General features: G+C 44.2%; 1 pseudogene; it reads left to right on the forward strand.

Annotated features, from left to right (window-relative positions):
- Positions 1–556: 556 nt before the first annotated feature.
- LOC112073788 (alpha-tubulin N-acetyltransferase 1-like) overlaps positions 557–10,174 on the forward strand; it is a 25,772-nt pseudogene continuing 16,154 nt past the window's right edge.

The raw sequence follows: 10,174 nt of genomic DNA on the forward strand, positions 1-10,174 counted from the left end.
TATGCATAGTCACTTTAACTATACATTCATGTACATACTACCTCAATTTGGCCGACCAACCAGTGCACCCGCACATTGGCTAACCGGGCTATCTGCATTGTGTCCCACCGACCACCAGCCAACCCCTCTTTTACGCTACTGCTACTCTCTGTTCATCATATATGCTTAGTCACTTTAACCATATCTACATGTACATACTACCTCAATCAGCCTGACTAACCGGTTTCTGTATCTAGCCTTGCTACTTTTATAGCCTCGCTACTGTATTAGCCTGTCTTTTTTGCTGTTCTTTTATTTATTTTACCTATTGTTCACCTAATACCTTTTTTGCACTATTGGTTAGAGCCTTTAAGTAAGCATTTCACTGTAAGGTCTACACCTGTTGTATTCRGCGCACGTCACAAATAAACTTTGATTTGATTTGATTAGAATAATAGCAGTCTTCTTTCTTGCAGAGATCACTGACGACAGAGATAGAGGACAGGTTGCGCGTATTAAAGGGCTCTGGGCGCGTTCATGAGCCTCCTTGGCGCGTTCATGAGCCTCCTTGGCTTTCCTAGCAACCAAATCGAAATGTACAGCGAGAGCCCGGACACGTTCACCGTAGGGCAATGTATAAATGCACAGATTATACTTCAGGCTCACCGTGGCTGTTTTACACGCACTGATAAAATTTGCAATATTGGCATTTCAAGTTTTTATTTTATGTCACTGTTTATTTACTTGAGTTTTTATAATTTTGAAAGTTTGGTAGGCTACGCTTTCATAAAGGTCCGTGTTTTTGTTGTTGTATAATGGTATTGGGTTACCGGGGAGTGACAACTCCACAAAGATAGTATTGATACAATATTACCACTACATGGCCGGACCTTTTGATACTGTAGCTAGTTACTGTTGCTCATTGATAACATAGTTAAGTGTAAAATCAGTGGCCAATGTTGTTATATCTCGAGAGACGAGGTTACTAGCTAACTTTGCTAACAGTGCTATTGTTTTGCAGAAATCACTAGCTGGCTAGCCTAGCTGCACGTTAGCGAGCAATAAATCACACATGCGGGAGCACTGATTTTATACTACGAGAGCCGACTTTTAAGGAATATGGAAACCACTGTTGATGTAAACCACATTTTCCCTGAAAGGATTACAGTTTTGGATCAAAACCTAATTGCAGTTACAAAATCGCTGGGGAGGTAACGTTATTCTATACGTTATTCTAGTCGTTTTCTGCAGCCAGAACACCTTTTCATTTGGAACATCCACCGATGATATGCAAATCGGATGTATTCGATGTTAAGTTTACGATCTCTGGTTACATGTGATGTCCGTTTACAACATGATTGCGGAGAGCTTCTGCCAAACGCAGTTGTGCATGACTTCTGTGTATTGACAATCATTCAATCGCTTCCTCGGTTTGCAAAAATGCAAAGCGACAGTTCTTATTTAAAGCTGACAGGAAAAAAAGTCTATATGTAACCTACATTATATTCTTAAGTGTCGACTATTTTGGATAGAAGATCACTGAGCAGTTTGAAACACTAGGCTAACACATTAGATCAATACACGAATAGGCCTAAAATACACACAAGATCAATAGATATTTTGCTGTTAGTGTGACATGAATCAAACCTCCCATCTCCTCTCTTCACCTTTCTCCTCTTTTAAATTTTTAAATTTTTGTTATTTTATTCTTTAATGTAGGTCAGATCCTCAATCTCTAATTGCAGCAGTAATTGATGAACTTGGAAGAGCCTCAGCCAAGGTGTGTGTGTGCGTGAGCGCTATAGCCTATATTTGTGTTGTCGTAGGCCCTAGTTTCATTCTATTGTCTTTCCCCAGGCCCAATACTTGACAGCCCCAATCACAAGTGCATCAAAGCTGCAGACCAACAAGCACCATCTCTACCTGCTGAAAGACAGAGAAAGCAATGGGTACCACTACCTACCTACCTACCTACCTACCTACCTACCTACCTACCTAACTAACTAACTAACTAACTAACTAACTAACTCATCATCATAGAACATGCACGCACAGCTCCTGGTTTCTATCCTTTTTTCTAGAACATAGAAATAGTATTACTAGAATGGGAAAAGCCTCTTAACTCCTCACTCCCCATCACAGATTAGAACATGTAATCCTCTACTATTGAGGACATTTTGACCAGCATATAAGACAGAATGAGACACAAGAACATGCATGCACATCAAACCTCTCTTTGGAAGTCCTTAAAGAATGAATGTTTGTTCATTATCATAGAGTAGCAAAAGCTTTTCAAGGCCACCTTGACATTTCCACTACTGTCATATCTTCTTTTTTTCTTTCTTTCTTTCTTTCTTTCTTTCTTTCTTTCTTTCTTTCTTTCTTTCTTTCTTTCTTGTTGCTGTAATGAGTTGTAAGGTCACAAAGGAGGCACAGTGTTAGTGGATTGACAAGTTAAGAAACGGTTTGGTGCGGAAACCAACACTTTACTAGTTCTGGTTTCTCTCAGTGGAATTCACTCAAATGGGAAAACTAGGTTAATCATTTTGTGATTTCAACCCTCCTCTTGCTTCCAATGTAGCAGCTTGACTGTCTCGCTTCTCTCTCTCTCTCTTTCTCCCACACATACACACAGAGGAAGGGGACTTGCAGTGGGGTTTCTGAAGGTTGGCTATAAGAAGTTATTTCTGCTTGTGAGTCCCACTTTCTTTACTTGTGTTTTCCCACAATGTATTTGATGCAACATATGCGAAAGTTTGTTCCTATTAATGCAAAAGTGTGTTCCCTCTGCAACATTTCAGAGTGCCGAGGAGTATTTCTGTCTGTAATAAAGCCGTTTTGTGGGGAAGAACTCATTTTGATTGGCTCCCCAGTGGGTGGGCCTATGCCCTCCCAGGCCCACCCATGGCTGCACCACTGCTCAATCATGTAAAATCCATAGATTAAGTCCTCATGAATTTATTTCAATTGACTGATTTCCTTAAATGTAGTTTAACTCAGTAAAATCTTTGAAATTGTTGCATTTTTATATTTTTTGTTTGGTATAAATCGAATGAATAGAACAGGTGTCCCCATTCAAGTCATTGCTGGTATAGTGGGTGGACTGGAGGCCATTGGGAGTGTACCCAAACCAGAGAATAAACAGGATTGTCGAGAGAATTTCAGCTAACTACTAAGATAAAGCATAGCATAACTGCTTAACTGTCACCCTGTTCATTTAGATGTTATAGAAACTGATTTTCCCGATCCRCTGGTCACGTTTTCAATGCTACTCCTGTAGAATCCAGCAATGGCACTGATCCCATGAAATGTGTTTATTTTCAAACGCTTCCACATGGGAATTCTTTATTTACTTCCCATCTGTAACCTAGCCATAGGTGTGATAAAGATGTCAATGGAAATCGACCAAAACAATGGAAACGATCCTCAATCTGTTCATTGCCCCCCCCCCCCAGCTAAATTAGCCTACATTTAGGCTATTGTTTGTACAGTATGTGTATTTCACACCATGTTGAGGTTAAAATCTGAGTATAATGCTTGTATGGATGTCAACCACAATACGTGTCCATGTCATCGTCACCAATAAACTACATAACAGTTAAAAACGACTATGACTATCACCACTGAGTTCTGTACGCTAGCTATGCTACCAGTTTATACGAACTGGAGTTAGCATTTAGCAGTAACTTATTCTAAACATGAAAAAGGGGCAACTTCTAAATGTTATGCAGTGAAAACAGCCAAATATTTACACAAATCCAGACTTTAGTAACCACATGATGTGCCTGTTACAATACATCAATCATCACGGATTTGACCAATATCCACTTAGTTAGATCAGATTTGTTGAATGCCAATCCGCCATCTTTCTTTTATCCTCAATGGTCAGCGTCCCATTGACCTCTTTACCAATTTGAGTTTACCAGTCACATGACCAGGGTTAGAGGTTCCAAGCCTGTTCTATTCATTCTATTTACCAGTCACATGACCAGGGTTAGAGGTTCCAAGCCTGTTCTATTTACCAGTCACATGACCAGGGTTAGAGGTTCCAATCCCTGTTCTATTTACCAGTCACATTACCAGGGTTAGAGGTTCCAATCCCTGTTCTATTTACCAGTCACATTACCAGGGTTAGAGGTTTCCAATCCCTGTTCTATTTACCAGTCAACATTACCAGGGTTTAGAGGTCCCAACCCTGTTCTATTTACCAGTCACATTACCAGGTTAGAGGTCCAAGCCTGTTCTTTAGTTTACCAGTCCACATTACCAGGGTTAGAGGTTCCAATCCCTGTTCTATTTACCAGTCACATTACCAGGGGTTAGAGGTTCCAAGCCTGTTCTATTCATTTTATTTACCAGTCATATTACCAGGGTTAGAGGTTCCAAGCCTGTTCTATTCATTCTATTTACCAGGGTTAGAGGTTCCAAGCCTGTTCTATTCATTCTATTTACCAGTCACATTACAGGGTTACAGGTTCCAAGCCTGTTCTATTCTTCTAACTTACTAGTCATATTACCAGGGTTAGAGGTTCCAGCTGTTCTATTCATTCTAATTACTAGTCATATTACCAGGGTTAGAGGTTCCAAGCCTGTTCTATTCATTCTATTTCTATGTGCTGTTGCATTGTTATTTATTTTTAAAACGGTTATGGCAGTTATATTATTTTCACCGATGATGTTCATCCATAACCGTTGGTTACATGGTTATAGGGGAATGTGTGCCAGCCCTATTCAAATGTACTAGTTTCCCTCACTTTGATTACTCGAATTGCTCCTGAGGGGATTAATCAACTTGGAATTAAATTCAATTGAGAATTGACTTGAATGTATTGTAATGTCTCCCTAGGACCAGCAGGGGGCGCATGTTGAGAACGGAGCCTCTGTGTGTCTTGGATTTCTTTGTGACAGAGCACCTCCAGAGGCACGGCTACGGACTGGAGCTGTTTAGCTTCATGCTGCAGGTGAGGACCAAGCCTTTACCTGGACGGATGCAGGGTTGGAGTTTACCTGGGACAGAGCAGGGTTGGAGTTTACCTGGTCGGATGCAGGGTTGGGTTTACCTGGGACAGATGCAGGGCCTGGAGTTTACCTGGACGGATGCAGGGTTGAGAGTTTTACCTGGGACAGGAAGTGCAGGGTTGGTGTTTACCTGGGTCGGATGGCAGTGTTTGGGTTTACCTGGGTCGATGCAGGGTTGGAGTTTTACCTGGGACGGATGCAGGGTTGGAGATTTACCTGGACAGATGCAGGTGGTTTACCTGGGTCGGATGCAGGGGTTGGGGTTTACCTGGGACAGATGCAGGGCTGGGGTTTACCTGGGACGGATGCAGGGTTGGAGTTACCTTGGGACGGATTGCAGGGTTGGGTTTACCGGGACGGACGCAGGGTTGGAGTTTACCTGGGACAGATGCAGGGTTGGAGTGTACCTGCGTCGGATGCAGGGTTGGAGTTTTACCTGGGACAGATGCAGGGCTGGGGTTTACCTGGGTCGGATGCAGTGTTGGGTTTGACCTGGGTCGGATGCAGTGTTGGGTTTACCTGGGATCCGGAGTCAGGTTGAGTTTACACTGAGGTCGGATGCAGGGTTGGGGTTTACCTGGGTCAGATGCAGGGTTGGAGTTTACCTGGGTCAGATGCAGGGTTGGAGTTTACCTGGGTCGGATGCAGTGTTGGGGTTTACCTGGGACAGATGCAGGGCTGGGGTTTACCTGGGATTGGTACAGGGCTTGGGTTTACCCAAATCTAGCGATTTCACATGACTGGGAATACAGATATGTATCTGTTGGTCACWGAAGGTAGAGGCGTTGATCAGAAAACCAGTCGGTATCTAGTGTGACCACTATTTGTCTCATGCAGCGTGACACATTTCCTTCGCATAGAGTTGATCAGGTTGTAGATTGTGGTCTGGAATGTTGTCCCACTCTTCAATGGGTGTGTGAAGTTGCTGGATATTGGCGGGAACTGKAACATGCTGTCGTACACCTCGATCCAGAGCATCCCAAACATGCTCAATGGGGGACATGTCTGGTGAGTATGCAGGCCTTGGAAGAACTGGGACATTTTCAGCTTTCAGGAATTGTGTACAAATCCTTGCGACTTGGAGCCGTGCATTATCACGCTGAAACATGAAGTGATGGCGGCGGATGAATGGCACGACAATGKGCCTCAGGATCTCGTCACGGTATCTCTGTGCATTCAAATTGCCATCGATAAAATGCAATTGTGTTCATTGTCCGTAGCTTATGCCTGCCCATACCATAACCCCACCACCACCATGGGGCACTCTGTTCACAACGTTGACATCAGCAAACCGCTCGCCCACACAACGCCATTCACATGGTCTGCGGTTCTGAGGCCGGTTGGACCTACTGCCAAATTCTCTAAAATGACGTTGGAGGCGGCTTATGGTAGAAAAATGTACATTCAATTCTCTGGCAACAGCTCTGGTGGACATTCCTGCAGTWMGCATGCCAATTGCACGCTCCCTCAAAACTTGAGACGTGTCATTGTGTTGTGTAACAAAACTGCACATTTTAAAGTGGCTTTTTATTGTCCTCAGCACAAGGTGCACCTGTGTAATGATCATGCTGTTTAATCAGCTTCTTGATATGCAACACCTGTCAGGTGGATGGATTATATTGGCAGAGGACAAAGGCTCACTAACAGGCATGTAAACAAATTTGTGCACAAAGTTTGAGAGAAATAAGCTTTTTGTGCGTATGAAAATTTCTCAGATCTTTTATTTCAGCTCATCACTTTTAATTAGATTTTTTTTCTTMTTTTTTTAACCTTTTATTTAACTAGGCAAGTCAGTTAAGAACAAATTCTTATTTTCAATGACAGCCTGCCTGCCGGGGAACAACTGCCTTGTTCAGGGGCAGAACGACAGATTTTTACCTTGTCAGCTCGGGGATGCGATCTTGCAACCTTCCGGTTACTAGTCCAACKCTCTAACCACTAGGCTACCTGCCGCCCCACTTYACATGTTGCGTTTATTTCTTTGTTCAGTGTATTTAGATTTTTWAAATTCAAATCACTTCCTGAATTGAGTGACTTATATTAGAATTGACACCAACCCTGGACAGAAGGAATGACCACTATAGCCTGGTTACAGCTGGGGTGTATTCACTAGGAACCAAACGGGACGAAACGGGAATGGACCTACCTGAATTTGTCCTATAAGAAACTCTCCTTTTCATTGCAAAACAAACATTTTTAGCGAAACGTTTTGTTACGGTTTGCACTAATGAATACACCTCAGCTCTCACCATTGTTGAGTACCATATTCTTGATTTTTGACCAGGCTATGAAAAGTAGAACGCACGGACTGAAATGTGACGGTGGCTGACGGCAGAGTCGTTGGAATAGAAATGACAYTGTTAGAAATTACAGGGTGTCGCCAAGAGGCTGTTCTTCAAATGTCTGTTTGCTTGTTGAGACGTGTCCTAATTGCTATGTTTTACCTCCATCTCTTCCCCTCCATGTTCAGCACAGAAAGATGGATCCAGTGCTGATGGCTTACGACAGGCCCTCCCCTAAGTTCCTCTCTTTTCTGGAGAAGCATTACTGTCTGAAGAACAGTGTAGCTCAGGTATGATTTGATGTCTCTCCTGGGATTGTGCCACCGGTGCTTTGTATTCCTCAACGCTGTATCTTCACTCTGGTAAATTATTATACAGGCCTGACAGTACAGCCTAAGATAATGCAAATAGATACTAAATGTTTCAGATTGAGATAAGACAGGAGGTGAAGGGGGGGTATTGGCTAAATATAGAAAATCCTTAAGAGAGGCTGGGCCCTACGGTTAATGATTCCGGTAAACAGACTAGCTACATGACCTGGATGTCATTATCATGGGCACGGTCATCTATCATCTACCTGGGGCGGATTATGAATTATTAATATGTTTTTCAGTTTCCTCTCTCTCTCTCTCCCCTCCTCTCTCTCCCTTCCCTGTCCACTTGTCTCCCCTTCTCTCTCCCCTTCTCTCCCTTCCCTGTCCACTTGTCTCCCCTCCTTCGTCTCCTCCTTTCCTGTCCACTGTCTCCCCTCCCTTCTTTCCCCTTCCCCTCCCTCTCCTCCTTCACTTGTCTCCTTCCTCTTCTCTCTCTACCCTCGGGCGGATTTATTTCTCCATTCTGTCTCTTCGTTCTCTCTTCTCTTCCCCTCCTCTCTCTCCTTTCCCTGTCCACTTGTCTCCTCTCCCTTCTCTCTCCCTCTCCTTCTCTCCTCCCTTCCCTGTCCACTTGTCTCCTCTTCTCTCTCTCTCCTTCCTGTCCACTTGTCTCCTCCTCTTCTCTCTCTCCTCTCCCTTCTTCTCCCTCTCCTTCTCTCTCCTTTCCTGTCACTTGCTCCTCCCGCTTCCGTCCCCCTCTCCCTTCTCTCTCCTTCCCTGTCCACTGTGTCTCTCCTCTTCTCTCTCCTCTTCCTTGTTCTCCTCCTCTTTCTCCCCTCCCCTTTCTCTCCTCTCCTTCTCTCCCTTCCCTGTCCACTTGTCTCCTCTCTCTCTCTCTCCCCTTCCCTGTCCACTTGTCTCCTCTCTTCTCTCCCTTCCCTTCTCTCTCCCTCTCCCCTTCTCTCTCCCTTTCCCTGCCATTTGTCTCCTCTCCTCTTCTCTTCCCTCTCCCCTTCTGTCCTTGTCTCCCTCCTCTTCTCTCTCCTTTCCCGTCCCTTGTCTCCTTCTCTTGCTCTCTCCCCTCTCCCTTCCCTGTCCACTTGTCTCCCCTCTCCCTTCTCTCTCCCTTCCCCTGTCACTTGTTCTCCCCTCCTCTTCTCTCTCCCCTCTCTTCTCTCTCCTTTCCCTGTCCACTTGTCTCCTCCTCTCTCTCTCCCTCTCCCCTTTCTCTCCCTTTCCCGTCTCACTTGTCCTCCTCTCCTTCTTCTCTCTCTCCCTTCGCTGTTCCACTGTCTCTCTCCCTTCTCTTCCCTTCTCCCTTCTCTCTCTCCCTTCCCTGTCCACTTGTCTCTCTCCCTTCTCTCTCCCTCCCCTTCTCGTCTCTCTTCCCTGTCACTTGTCTCCCTCCCTCTTCTCTCTCTTTCCCTTCCACTCTCTCCCTCTGCTCTTCCCCCCCTGTCAACTTGTCTCCTCTCTCTTCTTTTTCTCCCTTCCCCTGTCCACTTGTTCTCCTCTTCTATTTTGCCCTTCCCTGTCCACTTGTCTCCTCTCCTCTTCTCTAGGTCAATAACTTTGTGGTGTTTGCTGGTTTCTTCACCAACAGATCAGGTAATATTCCATGTGTGCGCCAGGCTATGTCTTCATTCATTCTGTGTTATTTTGGATGAGTAGTGTTGTGCAACTGRCTTGAGTCCCAAATGGCTCCCTTTCCCCTAATGTGGTTCACTACTGTTGATCAGAGCCGTATGAGTCCTGGTTAACAGTAGTACACTAAGTTGGGACTAGAGTGTCAGTTGGGACGCATCCAGTTGCGCAACACTACTCATCCAAAATAACAGCAGTACTCTGGTGTAGTCAGTGTTGACTTCCTGCCTGTGGTGGTGTGGTGACTGGTAATAGGAACAGGGTTTGTGCTTAGCGTGGGCGTCCACACCCTCACAGATGTCTGCTTGTGTCACGCCTAATACAGACTGGGCTGTCTCTCTGTATCCTTGATAAAAACAGACACACTCTAATGTTTGCAACAGTTTTTTATATTTTTATTTAGATAAGCTAGATGTTACAGCATCCTGTCAACGCATGTATTAAACCACTCAACGGTGTCGTACTAAAACCCAGATCTGTAGCGGCCATCTTAGTACTGATAAAACTGTCTGTGGAGGCCCCATTGCCAAGACTTGCGTGTAGCAGACATATCGTACACTGTGTTCAGTCTCCAGAAGCATGTCTGTCTGCACGCCGTAGTATGAGATAGTATTATAAGATAGTAGTATGAGATAGTAGTAGTATTAGTAGTAGTATGAGATAGTAGTATGAGATAGTAGTAGTATTAGTAGTAGTATGAGATAGTAGTATGGTTTTAGTAGTAGTATGTGTGGGCTCAGTTGGTAGAGGCATGGCGCTTGCAACGCCAGGGTTGTGTTCATTCACGGGGGACCAGGATGAATATGTGATGACTTCCATTTGTAAATCGCTCTGGATAAGAGCGTCTGCTAAATGACGTAAATGGTAAATGTAAAATGTAATAGTATATAAAGATAGTAGTAAGAAGTTAAGTATGAATATAGTAGTAATGAGATA

Source organism: Salvelinus sp. IW2-2015, unplaced genomic scaffold (assembly GCF_002910315.2).
Source record: "Salvelinus sp. IW2-2015 unplaced genomic scaffold, ASM291031v2 Un_scaffold2366, whole genome shotgun sequence".
Lineage (NCBI taxonomy): Eukaryota > Metazoa > Chordata > Actinopteri > Salmoniformes > Salmonidae > Salvelinus > Salvelinus sp. IW2-2015.